At 27.7% G+C, this 27301-nt stretch overlaps 1 protein-coding gene across 2 annotated transcripts in view; it reads right to left on the bottom strand.

Annotated features, from left to right (window-relative positions):
• LOC126740436 (TWiK family of potassium channels protein 7) overlaps positions 1–27301 on the bottom strand; it is a 375063-nt gene that overhangs the window by 218215 nt on the left and 129547 nt on the right. The window lies entirely within an intron of this gene.

Here is a 27301-nt window from a genome sequence, read left to right as displayed (position 1 = left end):
TATAATAGCTTATACTTATATCCTGCGAATAACTGAAAAAAAAATTATAAAATGTAAACAAGAAAAACATCATTACAAACCCAAACAGCTATACTCTAGCTAATTAAAACGACAGGGCCAAATTAGCCGAGCTTAAATAACTAACGACTAATTACGAACCGCTTTTAAAAAGCTCAAATGCCTGATTATACGGCATTAGGGCAGGCTTAAGCTGATTGCAGCTTATACTTTCCTTAGCAGAACAAAAGTTCTTTTATTATAATTAGCACTAAATTGGTAATTAAGGCCGTGCATAAAATACTTAAAATAAAATTATATATTCTTAAACTTGATAGAGTTGTAGTTGTTGGTTGGTAGCTAGCAGTGGTGGTAGCAAGTTATCAAACAACATAGTTAACTCTTGAAGGGTTAGAGTTTGGTAAACTTAGTAGTGTATTAATATAACTTTCCATCATCCCCCATAAAGTTCGTAACATGGGGCATCTTTAGTTCAATTAGGCAACTAGCTTGCAGGCGATAATAAATACTGTTGGGAGTATTAAATGTGCCTTACGTTTAAGTTACAACAGCTGGTAAACTTCGACTGATTGGTATTAATTAATATTGTTGGTGCTAAATTTAATTAAATTACAGTGATGAAAATATGTTTTATTTATGAACTATTACTCATTAATATACGTAACAATCTGAACCAGTTTAAACCAACATATGTCCCTAGGAATATTACCCTAATCCAATCGAAGTATACACAAGCAAACCCCGCTTACAGACTTTCCAGAAATCCTCTTATCCCTCCAAGTCGAAAGTGTCACCGAGGCAAAAGATTAGACCCCGATCCTATTTTGAATAGGTTTGACTTCAGATTATTACCTTAGAATTGAGGGTCTTATCGTGTTTTGGCAGGGCGACCCCGTCACAAATAAAAATACCATAAAAATATCGAAACGTGCTGATAAAATGGAATAAAGCGAACTTTATTGGATTTTAAGGAAACGACAATCGGATCCATTTAAGTTATGCATATATACGTGTGAAAATAAAGGGAACTATTTAAATCTTTTAGATATCGATAACATTTAAGAATTAATGAACTGGTAGTGCTCTAAATTATTCCAAGATCAGCAATGATCATCATAAAATAAGAACCATGGTTAATCTTAATACTAAGCTAAAATAAAGGAATATTCTCAGAAAAATGAAATAAGTTAGAGACTCAAAAACCTTAAAAAAAATTGGAAAGCTATTTTGGAAAGAATGGGGGAAAACTTAAGAAGAAGTTTAAAAAGAAGGTATCGAGAAAATTGAGGATAAAAAGCACATAGAACCAGCCGAGTATTAAAATCTATAATGAATGCAATAAGAGTAAAAAGGAAAAAATATGTCTATTAATAAAGAAGGAGAAAAAAGAATAGTAAAAGAATAATATAAAATAAGGTACTATGTGAGGAGATGTATTGATGTCAACTTTGTGCATACTGTTTAATGAATACAAGCAAAGAGATATAACAAATTTAAAGGATCAGTGCCAGGATAGTATGAGGACCCAATTTCAAAGATCATAAAGATACCGAACCTTATTTTCTCAAAAGACGCTCCCAAGCTTATCTTTCGCCGTTTACTAAATTATGCAACTAACCGTATAAATAGTTTAACGTAGAATGCAAACATAAGAGATAGATAAAAATTCAATATTAATAAATTTACCTGATAATAGGATAAAAAGTGTTGTAGGCGTTAGCGTAGAAAATTGATTGTTGACCCATTAAAGCGAAAGAACGAATATAAGAGAAGCAAATAGTTAATATATAACGGCACTCATAGCCATTTAAGTTATGCATGTTCAGTTAATAAAATTATGGGTCTTGATTTAGCTTGAAGCTTAAGGAATTAATTTTTTGCTCTTCTTTTAAAATACCAAAAATTAACAAAACGTATTAAAGTTAGTGTCGAAAATTAATTTTTGACCCATTAAAGCGAAAAACGAATATAGACGAAGCTTTTCAAATACTCAATATATAACGGCAAACCATAGCCATTTATGTTATGCATGTTTAATTATTAAAATAATTGGTCTTGATTTAGCTTGAAGCTTAAGAAATTTATTTTTTGCTCTTTTGTTAAAATACCGAAAATTCACAAAGCGTATTAAGAAGTCCTTTTAACAAGCTGATAAATCCCAAAAAGAAAGTTGCCCCAAACAACAAGCTAATTGCAATACCCAAACGCTTCATCGGGGTAATGCAAACAAAGTTCTACTGTTGTTAACTACGAGATTATTAAATGCAACTCGACCAAACGGAGTAAAAGTCATTCTCGCTATATTTTAAAGTTCTAGTTTTTGGGTGTGTTTAATTTACGTTTAGGCTAAATAATTAGGTAATTTACATGCCCCTTTAATAAACATTTCTTTGATATTTATTAGTGTTTGAGTACATTTTTGGTTACAGAATCGATTATCAGTAGTTATAAATACACTCAAAAATTTTGAAAAGGACCAATTTGCGTTTGACAGAATTAAGAGCACTCACGCGAGAAAGTGAGAGTGCTTTTACTTTTTGTTGGTTTTGCTTCTGTTTTTCTACTTTTTGCTTCAAACTCTAGTTTTTTGTCACTTCTCTTTTTTTTTCCAAAATGTTGATAGGGCTAGTTGGGTCTTGGGCAGACTGTTTTTTTTTTGGATTCTTTGAAGCTACGATCTTGGGAACAGAAGAAAGATCTTCTAAAATCTTTAAAGGCACAATCTGATATACAAGCGACAGGCACTGCAGAATGATTATCCAATGTCTTAAGAGGGGAAGAGTTTGAACTTGTCATTGCTACATTGGGTGTTAATGTGGATTGAGGAGGACCAGATTCTGAGCGTTCACTTGGTAAATGTGGAGAAGGTATTTCATTTTCCTCGGCAGAAAGGAAAGCATGATCTGGGATAGCAGATGGTTTCAAGGGGCAAATTCCTGTAGCACGAAATCCTGATATTCCAATCTCAGTTGTTGCTGCACGTGTCCAAGAATCAGCAAGAAGTTTCCCAAAATGTCTGCGTTCAATACGTTTGCCTGGATTTGCCCTTATACATTCATCACATGCACGTTTAAAGTAACTTTTCAGTGGCTTAAAAAAAGAGCGATCAAGTTCATATGAGAACCATAACTATCTAAAATCAGGAGACACTGTCCAGCTGGCTTCCTGGGTATGGAGTGATTTGTTAGCCTCTTCACAAATATAAGCAGACTCTTTGCTCATTTTAATTATGGCTGCGGGCGGCATATTTTCTTTCCAAACTTGTTGCTTGTTCACCCCCTTGAAAATACAATATGATGGTAAAAATGAACCTTCTGCATTACAGCAAGCCACAAGAGTTATAGTTTCTTCTCTTTCTTGACCTTTAATAACATGAATATCTTTACTTCTTTTTGCAGCGATAACTTTTCCAGGATCATTGTTAGGCTGCAAGCCACTTTCATTCATATTAAAAATATTAAAAAAATTATTTAGCAAATCATTATCTGTTAATATTTTTGATAATAATTGAAAATAATTATTAACCTCTTCTTTATTGAGCTCTTGCTAAAGAGACGCTTTTCTTATAGAAATGCTCTTATTTCGATTTAAAAAAAGTTTCAAGCAAACCATATGGGCTTGTGTATTGAACCTACTTTTGATACCCAATGATTTTGCTAAATTGTAGGCTAAAATTCTAACAGTTGTTCTTGTTGATGCAAATCCAGAATTTTGTAGTTTATGCTCACAAAGTTTTTTTTTAACATCCTCCCCAAAAGTGATTTTCCACCCATTCCACCCTTCTTAAAATCATTTTTGTGCATTCTAAATCTTAGCGTTCTTTCAGGAATATTATTTTCTCTTGCAGCCTGTCTTATTAAAACGTTTCTGACTCAGCTTCTACAGCTTCTACAGCTTTTTGCAGTTCTTCTTCTGTCCATTTGCCCCTTGAACTTTTTCTAAGGCCGTAAAATGTGTATAAATATGTTTTTGGTTATTTACGAACTTTGGTTAAAATACAATATTTTTTAACATGTTCTGAAACTTCGTGGTACTTACCAATTAGAAAAATTATTCTGCACCTTTATTTTAATGCCTTTTTATATGAAAAAACAGCACCAACATGGCGTGCACAACTAATAAATTGGGTATGGTTACACCGTAATTTTGGCTCTGCGTCATCTGTCCCAGCGCGTCATCTCTCCCGACTCATATCCAAAAAACATCATTTACATCCCACTTTCTTCTAATTTTTAGATTGAGATAGGGATATATATGAGACTTCGATTTTTCCATCTATTTTATATATAATCGTTTAATTTTTTGCATAGTGTTTGGATCGGCTAAAAATAGTGTTTTTCTCCCCTAATATGTCTAATTATACTCGAAAAACATCATTTCATTTATACTTTCTTTTAATTTTAAAATTGAGATAAAGATATATAAATGAGAATTCGATTTATCCACTAAGTCATTTTTTTGTTCATGTTTTATATCCAGTTAAATTGTTACTTACAGTTTTAACGTAGTTAAAGTGATTTTTTCCAGAGAGTTAAATACATTAATTTTCTATAAATATAGAAGGAAAAATATATTGAGTTGCACGAAATAAATAACAAATGAGTTTTTGACATTTTAAGGTAATTAAATTAATATTTTATTTGTGTCAAGAAGTTAAAAACGTGTTTAATTGCCTAGAAAAATACTCCATAATTTTCTAATCTAACTAAATAAATAAATTAAAGAAAAAACGCATTTTATTCTTTTACAAGTTTATGTGCGTAAACAAACATTATATTTACAGGAATTCTGTTTATATAATAAACAAAAATATGTTCTGTTTTCTTATAGGTGTAAACAATTAATTTCTGCGAGTATATTAAACGCTTATCGATACTCCATTATTTTTGGAATTATTTTTTAATTCCATATTTTATCGACCGCTAAGTAGTTTTTTTTTCCTTAAAACTTTAATAATTCGCTAATAAATAATTGTTTTGAAAAAAAAAAGTTTCTTTACAAAATTTAAATTATTTAATTAATTTCAACCATCACCACCTTAGATGGTCCTTTTCAAAATTTATCAATGTATTTATAACTACTGATAATCGATTCTGAAACCAAAAATGTACTGAAACACTAATAAATATCAAAAGGAATGTTTATTCCAAGGACATGTAAATTACCTAAGTTTATTTATTAATTAGCTTGTTGTTTGGGGAAACTTTCCTTTTGGGATTTATCAGCTTGTTAAAAGGATTTTTTTAATACGTTTTGGTAATTTTCGGTGTTTTAGCAGAAGAGCAAAAAATTAATTCCTTAAGCTTTAAGCTTAATCAAGACCTATAATTTTATTAACTGAACATGCATAACTTAAATGGCTATGGGTGCCGTTATATATTAACTATTTGCCTCTCTTATATTCGTTCTTTTGCTTTAATGGGTCAACAATCAATTTTCTACGCTAACGCCTACAACACTTTTTATCCCTATTATCAGGTAAATTTATTAATATTAAATTTTTATCTAACCCTTATATTAAACCTTAAACTATTTATACGGTTAGTTGCATAATTTATTAAGCAGCAAAAGATAATTTTGAGAGCGTCTTTTGAGAAAATAAGGTCCGGTATCTTTATGATCGTTGAATGTGGGTCCTGATATCTCTTTTTCAAAATCCTTTTGTGCATTACTGATATACATTTCTTCAAAGTACCCCCTTTTTGAGTTTTTTTTTGGAAAGAATTTGTTTTAAAATGCAATCTAATTTGATGAAGCTATTATGATAATTTATATTTATTGGAGGTTTATAAAAGGAGGTTTTTAGTTGATTTGATAGTCAGAGGTACATTTGTTTCATAAGCAGTGAATTATTTGTCTAACAAATATTTTTCTTGTAGTATTTATAGCTTCTGATTTATGGTTATTTTTTGAGTAATAATATAAAACACCACTTTCCAGCAAGTTTAGTAAAAATCTAATGTTTTATATAAATTTTAGTTACAGAGAACTTATTTATGTCCTAAAATCCAATATATTTTTTCCTTTGTAAAATATATTCTGTTTTCTTATAAACAACTAATTTCTGCGATGTTATTTAACGTTTATCGATCCTCCATTATTTTCAAAATTCATTTTTATTTCCAGATTTTTGAGGTTTATCGACCGCTAAATAGTAAAATATTGCTTAGTATTTTTGTGCCTTTAATAATTTGCTAATAAATAATTGTTTGAAAAAAAAAATTATTTAATTAATTTCAACCGCCACTACCTTAGGTAGTTGAAAGTCAGTCGTCATCATCAGATAATGATGATGATTTTTCAATTAATGACTCCACCCATGACGAGATTTTTGATGAGAATGAATGTGCTGCTTGCTTAGAAAAGTACGTCCAAACAACCACTGTACACTGGACAAAATGTGTTAAATGTGAGAGATGGGTTCATGCTTTTTCCTGCACTGTTACTTTTTTTTATTTTATTTAAACTACCTATATTTAATGTAAGCTTAATACTTACATTTTGCTTACACATTTTTCACTATTTTTTTTAATTATGTATAAAGCTCATAAACAATAACACCTATATACTACAATAGGATGGGTGAGATTGCCAAATACATAATAAGGAACAGGAAAACCTGATTTATTGAATCCAAATAATACATTTTTTACATATAAACTTAAACATTTAAATGTGGTTTTTATTTACTGTCTCCCAATGTTAGAACTATAAACTTTATCACGCAACAAAAAAAGGTGCGTCATCTGTCCTAACTCTACCCTAGACATATTACGAGAGAAAAACACTATTTTTAGCCGATCCAAACATTATTAAGAAAACGAACCGATGATAAAGAAAATAGGTGGAAAAATCGATGTCTTATTTATATATCCCTATCTCAATCTAAAAATTAGAAGAAAATGGGATTGAAATGATATTTTTGGGGTATAATTAGACACATTACGGGAAAAAAACACTAGAAAACACTAAAAAGTTAAAAGAGCATGGAAATAAAAATGGTTTTTCAAATTAATTATTTATATTTTCCGAGTATTTCCAGAAATACTTAAAAAGATATTAAAGAGATATTAAAAAGTAATTTTTAATTTTCTTTCTAAAATTCTTCATTTAAAATATTATTTTTAATTCTTTTTACATAAAACTAGTATATTGAGCAAAAAACCACATTACGTATTCTGCAAAGAAATAACATATAAAAAATTGAATATCAAGATCAATGTTTATTAAACATACCTCCTAAATTTAATATCTTAACAAAATTATCAAATACGTAAAGACAAAATTACATTTTAACTACGTTGTTAAAAATATTAGTAACAGAGGAATTTACCTTAATTGTGGACTTAATAAACATAACAGATCAGTTTTTATTCGAGTTTAACGAATTAAATACCTCTACCTAAAAGGTCCTTAAAATGTATTTAACTTATTAATATTTTCTATGCGTTGATTTTCCACAATTCTTTCGACACATTTCTATTTTCTTAGGTGGGATTTTTCCATAAAATCTCCTCACACTTTTGCAACTGAGGTGCTCGCTTACCCAGTTAACATTAAGGCTCTAAGTTGCTTTCCATGCATTCACAGTAGGTTCGTTTAAATATCTTAATAAATAGGTTGCAGACTAAAAGTCTACAAGATACATTATTCATCACTATTTTTTTATTACGGTCTACTTAGAGGTCCACTTCCGATCCTGTTGCACTGCCTTTAGTCTTCAGATCTAGTCTCTCTTAAATATCAAAAAAACTCTATTAATACGGTAGTTATTTTACATTAAGTTAGGTCTTTAATAGTGTAAAATATCTCATCTCTTATGTCAATATCAAAAACTAATGGCCATGAACTTATCATTTACGGGTCTAAAAATTAGGAATAAGACCGTTAATAAAAAAAACAAACAAAAATAATTTTACAAGAAAAAACTCTCGAATCAGAGATAAATGAGGTCGCCAAATACATTTTTGGTTTCCGAATAGATTATCAGTAGTTATAAATACATTGATAAATTTTGAAAAGGACCATCTAAGGTGGTGGTGGTTTAATTTAATAATTTAATTTTCCAAACAGATATTTATTAGCGAGTATTGATAAGCATTTAATATACTCGCAGAAGTTAATTGTTTACACCTATGAGAAAATAGAATATATTATTGTTTATTATATAAACAGAATCAATGTAAATATAATGTTTGTGTACGCATATAAACTTCATTATAAGTTAATTAAATTAAAAAATCATTAATTATTTTTTCTAGGCAATTAAGCACGTTTTTTTTTCAAGAAATTAACTTCCTGGAATAAATAAAATATTAATTTAATTACCTTAAAATGTCAAAAACTCATTTGGTATTTATTTCATGCAATTAAATATATTTTTTCTTCTATATTTTTAGAAAATTATTGAATTTAACTCTCTGGAAAAAAATTACTTTAACTACGTTAAAATTGTAAGAATTTAAAGATATTTTCGAATTAAACATCAACTGCCTAAAATAGGCAAAAGTGAATTTAACTGGGCATAAAACAAGTACAAAAAAATTACTTAGTGGATAAATCAAATTCTCATTTATACATCTTTATCTCAATTTTAAAATGAAAAGAAAGTATATGTTTGCGACTTTGCTTTTTTTTTATATCATAAACAAAATGTGTTTTTGAAACATTTATAAATAATGGACTGTTTAAAAATGCTTATCTACCAGCACGTGCGTTTTTGTTTATTAAGCATCTTCTTTGTACCAATACTGATACTGCTGCCGTTTAGAGACGTGATTACATTAAAACAAGCTTTTTTTAAATTCATTCGCATTTTACATTTTAGACCTGTAACTTCACTCCATAATTTTTTTAGTTTTTAATAAATAGTTCTTAGAAAAATTTGGAGTGTTATTGTGTTTGCCTTCTTTTTAAGAAGAAGAGGTTTAAAGTGAAGTGTAATACATAAAATACCACCCCGGTATTATTCAGTATAAATAATGATGTTTGGAAAACACTATTTCCAGCCGATCCAAACACTATTGAGAAAATTAAACGATGATATATAAAATAGATGGAAAAATCAAGTTTCATTTATATATTCTTATCTCAATCTGGAAATTCGAAGAGCATGGAAATAAAAATGGTTTTTCAAATTAGTTATTTATGCTTGCCGAGTATTTCCAGAAATACTTATATGTTCTAGATATTAAAAAGTAATTTTTATTTTTCTTTCTAAAATTCGTCATTTGAAATATTGTTTTTAATTCTTTTTACATAAAACTAGTATTTGAAGTTCTATATTGAGCAAAAAACCACATTACGTATTCTGCAAAGAAATAACATATAAAAAACCGAATATCAAGATCAATGTTTATTAAACATAACTCCTGAATTTAATATCTTAACAAAATTATCAAATACGTAAAGACAAAAATACATTTTAACTACGTTGTTTTAAAAATATTAATAACAGAGGAATTTACCTTAATTATGGGCTTAATAAACATCAGTTTTTGTTCGCGTTTTAACAATTAAATACTTTTACCTATAAGGTCCTTGCTAAAATTCATTTCATTTGTTATTGTTTTCTATGCGTTGAATTTCCACAATCCTTTCGACACATTTCTATTTTCTTAAGTAAGATTTTCCCATAAAATAATTCAATTTAAGAGTGGTAACTCTTATGTCAAACTAACGGCCATGAACTTATCATTTACGGGTCTAAAAATTCGAATTAAAAAAAATGTAAGCCGATATGAGTAAGACCATTAATAAAAAAACGAACAAAAATCCTCTTACACGAAAAAACGCCCGAATCAAAGATAAATGAGGTCGCCAAATAAACAGCAAAAAAAAAAAGATAAATTTGAGCGAGACCTCTTTCGAAAACAGGCATAGCTGATGTGCATTAAACTAGAAAATCCTTCGTAGTTTCGCCCATAAAATAAAAAAGAACCTCCCGCCTGGCCCGGATTAAAAATGTTCCGTGGAGACAGCCATTACGCGGTTAACTGCTCTAAACATTCATTTATTATGTCGTCGTTCTAGTAAGTTAATTTTTTGTTTTGAAATTTATTTTAAAAGGGCATTATATAATATTGAGCCTAAGGTCTGTCCGGAACACGTAATTTCATCCACAATATAGAATAAATATATTCGAGAGGCGAGAGATGTCTGGAAATCGGTCGCGATTGCGATTTCGATTTTCAAACGTCTTTTCACTCGCTTCTTCGCATTTCACCATACATTTCGTTCCAGTCACTTAGCTTATTTGATTGAACGTGTTTGCCATATTTATTTAGGGTTAAATTTAAAATGTCACTTCAATTCGATATACGCATGAAATAAATTTATTATTTGTCAACGTCATTTAAAATAAAAATACGTACATATAATGTTCATTTAAGTTATGCATTGTTTGTGTTTTTATTTTCATAAAATTAATAATTTAGTTTAGTAGAGTCATAATATATCCCAAAAAATAGGGTAATAGGTACAAGAAAAATAAATATCCCTTAAATATAAAAAAAAACCATATTCTTTTACTTAGATGTGGGTCTGACAGACCGTAAGTGGCTTGGGCTTTTATCGAATCCCTTTTTATTTAAACTATTTTTTTCCTAAACCTGAACATTTCATTTTCAATAAAATTACCATCCACTTTATTAAAAATTAAATGGCTCCCTTTCCATGCCTCTCTACCTTCATTTTCCGCATTTTCATCCTTTATTGTCTCTCCCCTTTTTGTTTGTAAAATATGGTGCATATTTATAAAAAAGGAAAATACATATATGAAACTGACTGTTTCCCTTTTAATAATTCAAAGCACATGATGAAATATCTCGTATATATTCCAAGAAAATAATAAAAAAATATTATTGTGATTACTTTATAAGAGGGAGGAAATTTATTGCCATATTTTAGGCGTGGAAAACGTTTTTATTTTTTGTTAAAATTTATACATTTTTGGTCATTTATCGTTTCGGTTTTTCTCATTTAACATGGAAATGCGCTTTATTTTAACGAGAAATAAATAAAAAATTATCATATCCGTTTAAGTTATGCATCTTAATTAAATAACCTTTTTCTATCATATAAAAGACTGATATGAGAATAAAATATAAAAATTCCAACATTTCCAGTTTATTACTATAATGCCCCTTGAGCTATATCTCCTTTTATTTATTACAAAAAAGAGAACAATATTTAATTATTTTCTTTAACGATTTGTCAAAATGAAGTGAGAAATAGTAAACTATATGCACTTAAGTTATGCATCCAAAATTGCGAAAAGTTATGCGTCTATTATCTGTAAATTGCTCTCTTTTTAGGTGCAAATTGATTATATTTCCTCCTTTTTATATATATAAACATATGAGAAAAAAACTATTGCTATTTTTCTTTTATAAAGAAGAACGTTTACGTGGAAATTTATCTCCGGCAACCGAGCTAGAAGAAAACCACTTTTTCAGAAAACGTGGAAAAATGCCGCTCGATTTGTTATAATATTCCGCTTTCATTTTGCCGAAATATAATACGACATTTATATAAAAAATTAGAAGCTGTTAGTGGGAAATTGGCCTTTAAGTATAACATCGTATCTGAAAAGAAGCATCAATTTTTTCCAGGGAATTGGTTGATAGACACTTTAATTGCCTGAAATAGTCAATTGTGTTCTAAGAAACTAAAACAACTTTTCCAGGCATTTTACAAGCAATTAAAGTTATTTTTTTGGCACTTACAGAGAATTGAGGCTTCTACTTTTTCCATGGACTACCTGCCATAATCGCTTGAGTTCCACGTAGTCAAAGTCTATTTTTTTGGCATTTGAGGCTATTTTGATGTAATTTAAATATTTTTTTTCACTGTCTAGGTAGTTGAAATTATCGAGAGCCATTTTCTGGCACTTCCAGGCAGTTAAAAGCATCAACTACTTTTGGTGAGTAGCCTGGCAAAAGATTTAACTATTTAAAATAGTTACTTGAGTTCTAAGGAGTCAAAGCAACTTTTCTAGACATTTTAGGTAATTTTGAAGTAATTGAAGTAATTTTTTGGTACGTCCAGGCAGTTGAAACTGTTAGGAGTCATTTTCTTACATTACACTTTTAGGTAATTGAAGCATTAAATTCTTCCAGGAATGACTAGGAATAAGCTATAACTGCCTGAAATAGTCACTTGAATTTCAAGTAGGCAAAATCTATTTTTTTAGGAATATGAGGCAATTTTGAAGTAATCGAAGTAATTTTCTAGACTGTCCAGTCAGTTGAAACTATTGGAAGTCATTTTCTGGTACCTGCACGTAGATACAAGCATAAATTTCCTTCAGAGAATTGCCTGAAAGAAGCTTTATCTTCTTGGAATTGGCACTTAAGTTCTAAGTAGTCAAAGCAACTTTTTTCGACATTTAAGGCAATTTTGAAGTAATTAAAGTTATTTTTTGGTACGTCCAGACAGTTGAAATTGTTGGGAGTCATTTTTTGGTACTTCCAGGCAATTGAAGCATTAAATTCTTTCAGAAATTACTAATTCAAATAATTTTTTTGACTGTCCAGGCAGTTCAAATTATCGAGAACCATTTTCTGGCACTTCCAGGCAGTCAAAAGCATCAACTACTTTTGGTGAGTAGCCTGGAAAAAGCTTTAACTATTTGAAATAGTCACTTGAGTTCTAAGGAGTCAAAGCAACTTTTCCAGATATTTTAGTCAATTTTCAATAATTGAAGTCATTTTATGATACGTCTAGGCAGTTGAAATTGTTGGGAGTCATTTTCTGGCACTTTCAGGCAATTAAAGCATTAAAGTCTTCCAGGAATGACTAGGAATAAGCTTCAACTGCCTGGAATAGTCACTAGAGTTCCAAATAGTCAGAATCAAGTTTTCCAGGCATTTGAGACAATTTTGAAGTAATTGAAGTAATTTTTTTGACTGTACAGGTAGTTGATGTTTTTGAAAGCCATTTTCTGACACTTCCACGCAGTTAAAAGCATCAATTACTTTTGGAGAGTAGCCCGGAAAATTCTTTAACTACCTGGAATAGTCACTTGAATATTAAGAAGTCAAAGCCACTTTTCCAGATAATTAAGTCAATTTTCAAGTAATTGAAGTCATTTTTTGGTCCATCCAGGTAGTTGAAATTATTGAGAGTAATTTTCTGGCACTTAAACGCAGTCAAAAGCATCAACTACTTTTGGACAATAGTCTGGAAGAAGCTTTAATTACCTGGAATAGTTACTTGAGTTCTAAATAGTTAGAGCAACTTTTTCAGATATTTCAGTGAATTTTTAAGGAATTGAAGTAATTTTTTATTATGTCCAGGCGGCTGAAATTGCTAGAGGTCGTTTTCTGGCACTTCAAATTTTTCCAGGAACTACTAGGAATAAGCTTTAATTGCCTGAAATAGTCACTTGAATTCCAAGTAGTCAGAATCAACTTTTTCAGGCATCTGAGGCAATTCTGAAGTAATTTGCTTGACTATCCGGTCAATTGAAATTATTAAAAATTGTGTTGTAATGGTGCTTTTTATTATTTGTTATTTATTATTTGTTATCTTACGATAAGATTTACTTGCTTAATTTTAGCTGTACCGTTCTATATGTGCTTTTGTTTTGTTTTGACAAATCTCGTTTTTAACAATTCCTCGACCTGATGATGCGATGATATTGTAATCGCGAAACCGGTCGTCATAATAAAAGGAATTTCTGGTGAAATAAGACCTTTAATTTCTACTGTGTTTGCTAGCAAATACCTATGAAAATACATCCCAGAACATGGACACCATTCTCCAAACTATTAAAAGTCATTTTCTGAAATTTCCACAAAGCTAAAAGCATATATTTTTTCCAAGGAATTGCCTGGAAGAAGCATCAACTGCCTGGAAGAGCCACTTGAGTTCTAAGTAGTTTAAGCAACTTTTGCAAGCCTTAAAGGTTAGTTTTGAAATAACTAAAGCCAATCATTTTGATCTATCCAGGTAGCATTTTCGGCACTTCTAGATAGCTAAAGCGTCAATTTCTTTTAGGGAATTAACTGGAAGAGGCTCCAACTGCCTGGAATAGTCACTTGAATTTTCAAGTCAACTTTCTAGGACATTTTAAAATATTTGAAGTCATTTTTTGATACGTCCAGATAACCGAATACAATAATTTCTTCCAGGGAATATCCTATAAAAAGTTTCATTTGTCTGAATCATATCCATTTAAATTCTAGTAAAATATCTACTGCAAAGCTTACAGGACTATTTGGTCAAAGTTCCGGCAATAAATCCAGCCGAATGATATATACCCCCAACTTGGTAAGCGCTGAATTAATTATATAAATTTTGATAAAGTTCGTAATAAGGGGATTGGGAGGAACATATCTTAGTTATTCCTCTATTTTGGAAAGCGGTTAAAGTATAGGGAGTGATTTGTTAAAGAGTCGGAAGGGAAATTGTTCTTGCTAAGCAGTTTTTGGCAGTAATATCTGGATGAGTTCGGTAGTTTCGGTGGGAATTAATTAAAAGCGGTTTGTATTTAATTGTTATACTTTGGAAAGTTGAATGAGTTAAGGTAAATGAACATTTCTGAAGTGTGTGGGTAAGTTTAATTAATTTCTGTGTATATTTGTTTTTTTAATTATTTTATATTAAATATGTCTTTATTATATTAGAAAAAGCATGCCAGAAAAGTGTAATGCTTAGAAGATCCATATGTAAATGCTAAAGTGAGATTTTGTAATAATACAAGCAAACGGATCTTAAAATAATTTAAAAATTTATGCATAACTTAAATGGATACGATGCCTACTTCATCTAAAGAATCCGTGAATAGCTAATGTTCAATACTTTTAAATACCTTGCTATTAAAAATTAATTTAATTTATAAATCCGTTAAAATTTAACTTTAAATGGATACGATGTCTATTTAATTTGAAAAATGCATGATTTAATTAAAACATGTGTAAATCATTAATATTTTGTACTTTATTAAAAATTTTAGTATAAAAATTAATTTAATTTAAAAAAAAAGGACATTAGTGTTAACAAACAAAATTATAGATAGACATTATTCGTATCCAGGAAGATAGGGTGTAAAAGTTTATTTTAAAATAATTAAAAAATTAATAGTGGAAGGTGGTAGCAACAAAAAAATAAACAAAAATGACAATTTTTTACATAATACCAAATTTTTAATTTAAGCTATTTGTAAACCTAAGGTAGATATGCCTTTAAGCCAAAAAATGTAAAACTCGGTATATCCCTATTTAAAATTAAAAACGCTTAAACTACTAAGCTCCGTTTTAAATTTACATTTTTTAATAAAGCACCAACTTTGTCGGAATATACATTTTATTTAACATTTTTATTGAAAAAAGAGGAAATTGCATTTTTCTTTAAATTAGTATTTATTTGCGTACATATTTTTAAATTAAAAATCAATTTATTTTGGATTTTTGAAAAATTAAACGAAAATATAATTTTGTTTTGAATCCTTCTAAAGAGATACAATTATTTTTTTTAATTAAAGAAAAACAGGAAAAAATCTTCTGAAAACCTTTAACTAAATCATAATTAATTAATAAATGATCAAAAAAGCAAAATTTCTAAAGTGTGTAGGTAAGTTTAATTAATTTCTGTGTATATTTCTTTTTTTAATTATTTTATATTAAATATGTCTTTATTGTATTAGAAAAATCATGCTACAAAAGTGTAATGCTTAAAAGATCCAGATCGTCATGTAAATGCTAAAGTGAGATTTTTGTTATAATATAAGCAAATGAATTTTATAATAATTAAAAATGAAGGCATAACTTAAGTGAATCATTAATATTTTGCACTTTTAAAAGTCTAAGTAATAAAAATTAAATTCTAAAGATCTGTTAAAATTAACTTAAAATTAGAAATTTATGCATAACTTAAATGGATACGATACCTGCTTTAACTAAAAATTGCATAAATCGTTAATATTTTGTATTTTTAGGAATCTAGATTAAATAAAAATCAAAATAGATTATCCATATATATCTTGTATAATAAATTAAAAATAAGTAAAAGAAAATGTCATTATATTTTTTGAGAAGCAGTTCATGATTTCTGTAAAGCAAATTAAAAGAAAAATTAAAAAATTATTTTTTTTTTGGATTTTTGAAAAATGAAACGAAAAAATCTTGTTTTGAATCCTTCTAAAGGAATACAATTATTTTTATAAATAGAGGAAAAACAGGAAAAATTCTTCTGAAAACCAATATTAAAAAAAAAATCCCATAAATTAAAATTCTTTAATAAATCCATAATTAATTAATTATTGATCAAAAAAGCAAAATTTAATTTTTAATCATTAAAACCTACGAATCATTTACTATTTAAAAAAATAGTAATTAAATCATTTACGAATCCTAGTAATAATAAAATAAAATATAATTAATAAAATAAGCAATTATTTTTTCAATAAAACCTCTATTATACTTTAACCATGTACAGTTAAACCTTTTGTTTTTAAAAATAGAAAAACACTACTATACTCTTCTAAAAATTAACTCTAATTAAAAAAAAATCATTTTTCATTTTAAACAAAACATTTTGAATATCACTAAGGGGGTAAACCCACCCACCTAACATAATAAAACCCGCGTAAAAATTCAACGGACGTCCCCGAAAAATAAAACAAATCGAGTGCAGTAATGAGCGAACGCACGACGATATGAATTTCAACACACACGACGCCACCACAACGAGGAAAAATCCCGGGAAAATGATTTTCCTTGGGAACGGCGTCGCGACGCCTAAAGTGGATCCCCGTGAATAATCGACGCCATAGAAAGGTGATGGGAAAATTCAGTTTTAACACGCCGAGAAGGTGCTTCGGATAATCGGGAAAATAAAGAAGAGAATAAAAAGGAAATTGTTCCTTTCTTCATAGTATTATTTATAAATTTATGCGTATTATAGAAATTTCTGAATTTTTAATTTAATGACAAGATTTCTCCCAATTATTCATGATTACGTGGATCACCTCTTGGTGCTTGTCTAAATTGTCTTTTAAGAAAAAAAGTATAATTTAAGCCGAAGCTGTTCATATCAATAACCTAATAAATATATGCATAATTTAAATGGATACTATACCTGATTTGCTACAATATAAGTAAAAAAATAAATTACTTTAGACTTTTAAAGTAAATACTTGCATACTTCAGATACTTGAATTAGTTTCTAAATTATTCCAGGAATTTTATATGGTATGTATGTATTTTTATCAATCTTTTTATTATTCCAGGCATTTGCAGCAAATTTTAATTTATGCCTGATATTCAAAGCATTTTTTTTTTTAACTTTGAAAAACTTCTTGCAATTTCGCATTTACTTTCTTAAAATATTACAGATACTTTGGGTAAATTTTATTTTATTTCAGTTATTTAAATTCATTTTAGTTTCTTTCAGATACTTTTTATTTCATAGGTTTATTTTTGGGCTTTAAATTCTAAATATTCAAAAATGAATGCATAATTTAAATGGATACAATGACTATTTAATACAATTTTTATAACCTTTTGCTTGTACCCTTTTTACTTCTATTCAATAAAATTTATAGAGCGTAATCTAACGGAACATAATATAAACTCTATATAATGGACAAAACATAGAAAAACCTTAATAAAAAATAAGGAACAAAACAATATTTTTTCTACATGTAAGTATAATATGACAGTTATAACTATAGAATATTTATTTTAATTTGTTTTTGTTTTATTAATTCAATATTATTAAGATCTTAAACTGAATTCAGGTAATATGGTTCTTTGCCCTTCCGAATTTATCTATCTAGTCTAAAAATGGTTTAAATTAGAAATTGATGCATAACTTAAAAGGATACGATACCTGTTTTGCTAAAATAATCGATTGGTAATTTTTTTAGAAGCTTCTTAAAAACAATGAGTTAAAATAAAGTTAAAAAACTAAAAGAAATTATAAATATAAGCAAAAAATATACATTAAATAACAGGTACTTTACGTAAAATTTTTTAGGCAGACAAAACTATTATTTATATTTCCATGAAACAACATTAATTTTTTCGTATGTTTTTACAAATTTTAATTACAATCTTGCTAACAAAATACACCTTTAAGATATATAAAATATCTCTTATACAACAGACAAAAATGCATAATTTAAATGGAGACAAGACCCACTTTGCTATAATAATTTAGTTGTAATTTCTTTACAAGATACCTGAAAATTATGCATTAATGACCTAAATTATTGAGTTGAATAATTATATAATTGAATTCCTTATTCAATAAAATAAAAATAGTAAAAGAAATATAAGTATAAAATAATAGGCAGTTTACGCAGGCAGATAAAATTATTATTCATATTTCCATGTATCAGAAAATAAAATTAGCTCTAATTAGCTCTACTGCCTGTAAGTGACCAAATATTTATCTAAATTTGAATCCAACTGATAAGTCCAGGTTTTTGAAACACTTTAAGTAAAATAAATAAATTAAATTTGCCAGTTAATTCAATTCACTTACTTCCAGGACTTAATTTTTTAATTTTCTTTCAGGCACTTGCAACTCTATATCAAACCTTTTGTGCTCGTTTTATTTTGAAAAAATTACTAAATTTTGTAAAGTTATAATATTTTTATCCAACTGGAAATTTTTTAACTAAAAATTTTATAATTTTTCTTCTTTTAGCCAAAATGCGACTTTTCTATAATTTACGAAAAGAATAAATAAAATTAGGCTAAACATTTTCGCATAAATTCGGGTAGACACGGATTTATAGAAAATTCTTAAATTAAATACATAAAACTATATAAAATGAAGTGGCGTTTTTGTTTGATAATTAAGAATTTTAGCATTTATTTTAAAAAAATCTTGGACATACATAAATGTAAAAAACAAATTTTTAAAAAGCCAATTAATTGCACCAACGTCAAAGAAACTCCAACAGAAACAACATTACCAATTCTACATACTCCTAGATATTTATATATTAAAATATAGAATGCATAACTTAAATGAATACGATGCTTATTTTACTAATTGAAATAAAACAATGAGTTTTAGAATATTTTTTACAGGGAGATTTTTAAATACAGGGAAAGTCATAATGCCCTACTAAATTCTACACATTTTTTTAGTCCAGTTAATCCAGATTTCAAATTATTTTTTTATTCCAGACCATTGAGGCCTTTTTTTAAATTTTACTTCAAAAACTTTAAATTTTCTCATAGGTTCCTTTGATAATGAATTTTCTTTTAATGTATTTTAATTTGATTTTAAGGATTTTTTCAAGGCATTTGCAGCTAATCTTAGTTTATGCCTGAATTTTTTATGCCTGCAATTTTTTTTTTGTTTATTGGGAATCTTAAGTACTTTCAAACCTAGTGTCTCTAATTACTTCAAATACTCAGAGTTATTTTTTATTTTATTCCAAGTATTTAAAAGTTTTCCGGGGTTTTAAGGTAATTTCTTGTGCGAGGAATAAAATATATCCAAGAATTCATATAAAAAAATAATACATAGCTTAATAGGATATGATTTCTGCTTCACATAAAAACTGAATTTTTTAACCCCTTTGGTTTAATAACTTTTAATTACAATTTTTTGAGGCTTTAAAATCTCAATGTTCAAAAATTGATGCATAATTTAAATGGACATCAATGTAATTTTTTTTTATATTCTTAAAACACGTTAATTTTTAGGTTTATTCAATGAAAAAAAACAAAACCATAAAAGCACTTAGATAATATGCAAGAAAGCATGAATTTCTAGTCGCGTCCGGTTGTAAAAATTCATTTAACTACTTCTCGCTAGTTTTCGAAAGTCGTTAAAGCGCAAATGACGTTAGCCAAGAGAAGATTAACGGCAGTAATTTCTTTTACGTGCCGTCAACTCGATTTCGCGAGGAGTCTCAAGGCAACTTCCCTCCTAAAGTAATAAAAATCCTCAAGACACACTTAAAAGATCTTTTTTTTTTTTAAATTGATATTTACATAAAAGCAGACAATGTAAACCCTACGAAAAAACAACATGGGAAAGGGGGATTAAGTGGCGAGATTAAAACACGATAGAAAAATAAAATTTATATAAAAAAAAAACATAAAGCCCTAAACAGAAAATAAAATACCCCGCTCGGGCATTCGAGTAAACACGCCGTTGTCTGTTTTATTTTAAAATATTATTTTGGAGGGTTTTCGCTACGTAATTTCAGAAGGGATTAAATGAAGAGATTAGAAAAGAGTTACGAATTACCCGAAGGTGTTTGGGGGGGATTTTCGGAGAACATGGCAGTACAAAACGGTTTATTTATACTTGGGATTGGGATGAGATTATGATGTTAAGTTCTACAAAATTGTTTTGAAAAATTAAGATTCATGTTTATGGATAAAGAGTTTATATTATGTTCTATTAGAGTACACTCTATAGATTCTAATATAACTAAGAAGATATAAAAGTTTAATAAAACAGTCATCGTATCCATTTAAATTATGCATCATTTTTTATATTGTCGAATTTAAAACTAAAAAAAATAATTAGGAATTATTAAATCAAAAATGCAGTTTTTTTTTCATTTACATAAAGTAGGAATATTATTAAAATAAGTTTATAATTTTGTTATATGAGTCTTTGGATACATTTTACATACATTGATCGCCTGCGGTAAAAGAGAGAAATTTCTTAATAACTCACGGCTTATTTAAAACTTACTATACGTGTCTGAATAAAAATTAAAGTGGATTTAAATAATTAAAATAAAATAGAAAATAACCTGAAGAATATTTTAAGGAATCAAATTAAAAAATACAAGAAGTATCTTAATAATCCAAAAGAAATATAATTTGATTCAAATACCAAGCATAAAATTGGCCTGGAAGAAATTCTTGATATCAAATTGAAATAAATATAGCTTAGTCAATTAAAGGACCTTCTTGGAATAAAACTAAAAAATAGTTTCATAAACTTGAAATATAAAAAAATCACTATAAATACCCAATAAATATTGAAAATAAATTAAAATAACTGGAATATGTAAAAATTTACTTTAACTGTCGAAAATTATTCACTGTATAAAGGTAAAGAACTCAAGTTATATTAAAAACATTAATTGAAATATAGTTAACCATAGAGTTAATTTCTCTAACTAAAGTGGGCACCAGATCCATTAAAATTATGCACTACATACTTTGTTATATAAATATCTAGGAGTATGTAGGAGGAAAAATAAAAATGTTGCTTCTGTTTTAGTTTCTTTGAGCTTGGTGTAATTCCTTGACTTTTGCAAAGTTTTCAAGGGTTTGTGCACATCCAGTTTTCTAATTAAAAGTTTAAGTTTCTAATTAATCATTTTTAATTTGGAATTTAATTAGTTCACATATGTATGCCTTAGATTTTTTCCAAATAAATTTAAATTATTAAGGTCACTATAATATTATTATTATTATTATATTAATATTATTAACAATAAGGTCATTATATTTTTTAGATAGTTTCAGGTAATCGATTTATTAGTTTTCTATAAATTCGTAGCTACTTCAATATATGTTAAAATTATTTCTTCTTGGTCACTTGTCCAAATAATGCCAGTTAGAAAATACACATTTTTTAGTTAACAATTTCCAGTTGAACAAAAATGTTAATTCATGTTTGTTTTAACCAAAAAAACCAGTACCTAAGGTTTAACTATTCGATAAGGTAGTTGTTCAAAAATGTTCATTATTTCATTACAAACTTCCAAAATCTTTGAATTTAAAATTAGTAATTTTAACACGAAAATTAAATGAGACTTAGAAAATAGGAAGAACCAATTTAAATAGAAAAATACAAATCCCTTGACCAAGGATATACTCATATTTCAATTAATAGGAAAGACTGGGAAATTTTGGAATTGGAAAGTTTTGCTTAGATTAATTTATACTTTATGCAATATCTAGAGTGCACTCTTTTCTCAATATAAAACTGTTATGCTCTCTTTTTATGCTATTTGATATTTAGTAAACATTTATTGTCTAGACTTTGGACCTGGATAGCTTGAAAATTTTTTCTAGGTCACTTTTTACGTTAAACAATATTTAGAGGACATTATTTTCTTAATATAAATCTGTTAGTTTCATATTTTTATCTTCAGTAGTTTTTGAGATATTTGACTTTTAGTGACAGTATGCTCGACTTTCTTCTTTTGGGCTGATATCTGCACTTTAAACTGCAAATAACTTAAAAAGTTATGCCTTGATAATTTTTTAAACTATTTATTATTTATAAAGCACTCTTTTTATAATCCAGAGATATTATTTTTACGTGACAATGTTAAAATTATGAAGATTTTGGGTTCTTTCTGATATAAATCCCTTGCCAATGACATACTACTATTTCAGTCAATAGGAAAAACAATGTTTTGTCGCAAATTGGAAAATTTTGCCTGAATTAATTTTTACTTTATGCAATAACTAAAGCGCACAATTTTTCCAATAAAAAACTATTGGTTTTATATCTTTATCTTGAGTACTTTTTCTGATATTTCATTTTTAGTAAACATTTATTGTCTAGACTTTAGACCTGGATAGCTTGGAAATTTTTTCTGGGTCACTTTTCACGTTTAACAATCTTTAGAGAATCTTATTTTCCTAATATAAGTCTGTAATTTTATATTTTTATCTTCAGTAGTTATTAAGATATTTGACTTTTAGTAACAGTATGATCGACTTTATTTAGGTGGATATCTGCATTTAAAACTGCCTAATTTAAAAAGTTATGCCTCGACAATTTTCAAAAATAATTATTATTTATAGAGCACTCTTTTTATCATCCAAAGATATTACTTCTATTGTGTCAATGTCAAAATCATGAAGACTTTGGGGTTCTTATTAGTACTATTAAAATACTGCTATTTCAATTAATTTGTGGGGCATATATGGCGAGTCTAATTTTAGTGAAGTTCAAATGTTGCAATATAAAATTTAAAAATATTTGATTTTAATTGGCTTACTAGTTCCAATCTGATTAATTCAGAAATAAATTTAAATAGACTAAGGAAACTCTTAGAAAAAGAATAACGCAAACTGCTTTATAAAATTGCTAATAATTTATAAAAATCTTACATAAACAACAAAATCAGTAAATGATGTTTATGAGGTTTCTATAGGAATGAAAATAGGTTTAAAAAATCCAGTTAAAAAATTTAGTAAATTATCTCTCTAAAAAATTTAATTAACTATAGCGGTTTTGTTCAGTTATTGTCAATCAGATTCAATTTACTTCCTTCTGTACATAAAAGCATATTTACTTACTATATCTAGACATATGTACTAGTGCAGAAACCCGTATATGCCTTCAGCATACAAAACGTTACCCGAACACAAACAAATAAACTTTTATTCCTCGGGTATCTGCGTTCCACTTAAGCCCGCTTTAATGCAGTTCCTGGTTTCAGCCAGGATCGCCCATTATTCCCGTTATCAGCGTATCAATATGGACCGTCCATAAATCTGGCCGTTCGGACGTTTAACGGCCTCTGAGATTATAGGTAAATTACTGTGTCAATGTTCGGGACTATGGCTAACAAAATGTGTTTAGTTGCCATGTATATAACCCCCGGCATATGTAATATCCCATACTATAATTATTTTGGATGATTACCGTATGTTAATTATGTATATTGGAGGCTGTAATTAATTTGGTGGATCGAGGGAGGTCGTTTAGATTTTCGGGTGGAGAGAATCCGGAAATGACATAAAAAAAATTTAGAAAATGTATATATATGTATATTAATAAATATTTAATATAAAAACAGTGTTATTAGATTGAATTTTATAGACGAAAAACGGTGATTTTTCAAAAGAATTTCTTACTGGGAAAATGTTTGGGGTGGGTGGGGGGCTAAGGGTTGTATTGATGAAAAACAATATCCTTGCAGAAAATAAATATTCAATGTTTAATTTAATAGCATTGTTTATTTAAATTTGTTATATTTTATATTTATAAATATTTAGTATAGAAACAGCGTTAGTACATTGGATAATATGGATGAAAAGTAGTGATTTTTCAGAAGAATTTAATCAAATATTTGAGGTTCAGTAATCGAGTTTAAAAATTAGGTATGTAAATTCCGTATTATTCTCTCCTCTGTAAACAGAATTGTATTTGATATACGTATATTCTATAGTTTAATAAATATACCTTGACCAAATAAATCTTAATTTATTGATAATAATATATGATGTTTTACTTGGAAATAAAAGACAAATTATTTTGTTTCTTACAGGCACTCCTGGACTAAGAATTTTATTATCTTGATCTTTTGTCGATGGATTATAGTGATTTTTTCAAGAAAGACTTTGGACTAGTCTAGTTTTATTTTAATTAATAATAAACAGGGTATCAAAATGTTTCTATAGACTTATTTTAAGGAGGTTATCTACCTATTAAAATTAAAAAGGTTCAGTCAAAATTACGTTAAAATTTATAGTATGAAACAAATATAGTAGTATGACATAAAACAAGAACTTCTCTGGTCCATGTGTATCATGTTGAAAAACAGGGATTTTGCAGAAAAATTTTTTACTGGTAAGCTGTGTGGGGTGGGTGGGGGGTGTAAGGGTAGTCTAGATGAAAAACGTTTTTACTGCATAAAATTATTAGAACCCCTAAAGAAAAACTTTAATTTATTAAATAATTTAGTGTTTCAGGTTACTAAAAATTAACTGTAATTTATATTAATCTTTATTTTTAATCACTTATACACAGCATGGAAAGCTTGGTATAGTTTTTATCAAATCGATCTTTTTGAATGGTATTTTTTTGAATTTTTTCGTAAATTACAAAGTATTTTCTCTAAGGCAATAATTTTTTGCAAGAAAAATGTTTTTTATTAAGCCCACCCTTAGCCCCCCACCCACCCCACACACTTACAAGTAAGAAATTATTTTTAAAAATTATTATTTTCCAAAATAATACGCATGAATGACAGCTGGGTTAGTTGTTAATATCTAATGTAATAACACAGTTTAGAACTATGCTGAAAGTATAGAACCAAATATTTGAAGAAAAAGATTAAAAAAATTCATTAAAGTAAGGAAGTTGAAAGAAATGAAATGAAAGAAGTTAAATGAAAAAATGGAGACCTACAATAACCGAAGTAAACTAAAAAATAAATAAAATTTTTGTCCCATTTTAAAACAAAGGTCAATTATATCTGACTCAAATATGGAAGAACATTGTAGAAAAATAAATTTGTCAAATGTTAATAAGCCAAATTATGTTTAAAAAATCGATTTTTAAAATAACTTAAAATAAAAAAAATTCCAACTAATCTGAAAAGATATTAATTGCTAGGGTAAGAAAATCATAGAAAAATCCAAGATGTCTAAGCAACTACATACATTGTATCTAGGTTAAGAAATATGAAGAAAAATTAATAAAAGGAATTTGGTTATCCCACTTTCCTCTAGGAAAACAGTACAAAAGTAAGAAAATCTAAGAGAACCTTTGAATTATGAATACGAAAAAACAATTTAAATTATGCAATGATTTTAGTAATATTGATTTAAGTAATCGAGGAAAATAGTTCAAAAAAGCCCAGAAAGTTTACGAAAATTATAGAAGTCCAAAAAAAGTGCAGAAAAGGTCAAGGAGGGTTAAATAATAAAAAAAAAACACAAATGAATTAAAATTTGAAAAAATAGAAAAAGGCCTTAATGAGGTACAAGTAAATATTTGCCCTATTTTAAGTCATGTTAACCAATTTTAATTTCAAATATTATGGAATACATGAGCATTTTAGGATAATTACTGTACTCTATGTTATTGTCATTTATTTTATTTTTTTGTATTTTTTTCCTTTCAGAATATAAATTAAACTTTGGCTAGTTTTTTAATTTTTGGTTTTCCAGAAAATCTATCCAAGCTTTTTTCAAATTCGCAAACAAACATGCATTCCTGGTCTAAATTTGATTTTATTGCGTGAAATTAATGCATAACATTAATGGATACAATGCCTTATTTTATTAAAAAGTTTTGTTATTTTTCTAAATTCTCTAATTTTATTTATAAATTATTACAAGAATTGTAAAATATCCAAGATTTACACAAAAAAATGCATAACTTAAATGGATGCAATTGAACTTAATTTGCAATCAAAATTAATTCGTAATTAGAATTAAAGAATTTTTTTACAAACTGGTTGGAGGTAATAAATTAATGATATGAAATTAGTGTATCATTTAAAACCTAAAATTAAAATATAAGTACAAGTACAAAAATTAAATGGAATGTACCTAAATTACTAAAATAGCCAAAGAACTAAAAAACATATAAAATCATGTATGATTCCCCAAAGAAAATTGTTGTATTTTTTAAGGTCTTTTCTCACAGGAAAACAAATTCAGAAATAAAGAATATTCAAAATCGAAAAAAGCAGGAAATATTTAAGAGAAATAAAAAAATTGATCTGATTATGGAAATTGTAATTAATATAAAAACTATTAAAATAAATTAACGAGACAAAACAAAAGCAGTGAAAATGGATTCAAAAAAAAATTAAATCATCCAAAAGTTTGTAGTAAATCTTGTGGTAAAGTATAAAAAGTATACAAGAAACTTAGATTTTCCAATAATTAAATTTCGACGTATTTTAGCATCTATAAATAATTTTACTACAGTAATAACTTAAACGACTCTAAATAGTAATGAAACAAACTCCAAGTCACAGGTCTCAAATTTATTAAATTAGTCAGAGGATAACACGTGCTTCGCCCATACTAGGCACCATCAGATCCACTTATGTATTCACTAAAAAAAAATAAAAAGAGGGAGAGAACGACACTACATGACACAATCAAGGGTAGAAAAAGTTCAAATTAGTAAAATCGGACGGAGACTAGTTATTACATATTAAAATTATATAAACAAACAAAAAAGAAAAAAAAACGACTTTAATTTCAAATCAAGTAATCATAGGTCCACAAAAAGTCCCTCTTTTTTAATATTAACTTTGTCGAAGTAAAAATATATTTTAAAGAAAATTTTTTCATCTTATATTAGGTGAATTTTTCGTTTAATTACCCCATTCCCTTTTTGCCTATACGCCCTTTTAAAATAGTGTTCAACTTTATGTAGAAACAGTATATAATCCTTTAAAAAATGTTTAACTTATTTGCATGTTACATTTAGGTGTTTTTTTTTAAGTAACATCTATATAGACTAATACATGTAGGAATCCTAATGCCTTATATAGTTGGGGTAAAATGTGATTTAAAACGCATTAAACTACCAAGGGAAAAAATTGATTGTGGTGCTGATCAAATTTTGATTGTGTGAAGGT

This window comes from Anthonomus grandis, chromosome 9 (assembly GCF_022605725.1).
Source record: "Anthonomus grandis grandis chromosome 9, icAntGran1.3, whole genome shotgun sequence".
Lineage (NCBI taxonomy): Eukaryota > Metazoa > Arthropoda > Insecta > Coleoptera > Curculionidae > Anthonomus > Anthonomus grandis.
The sequence above is the reverse complement of the archived record's forward strand: the minus strand, read 5'-3'. Positions and strand labels throughout refer to the sequence as shown.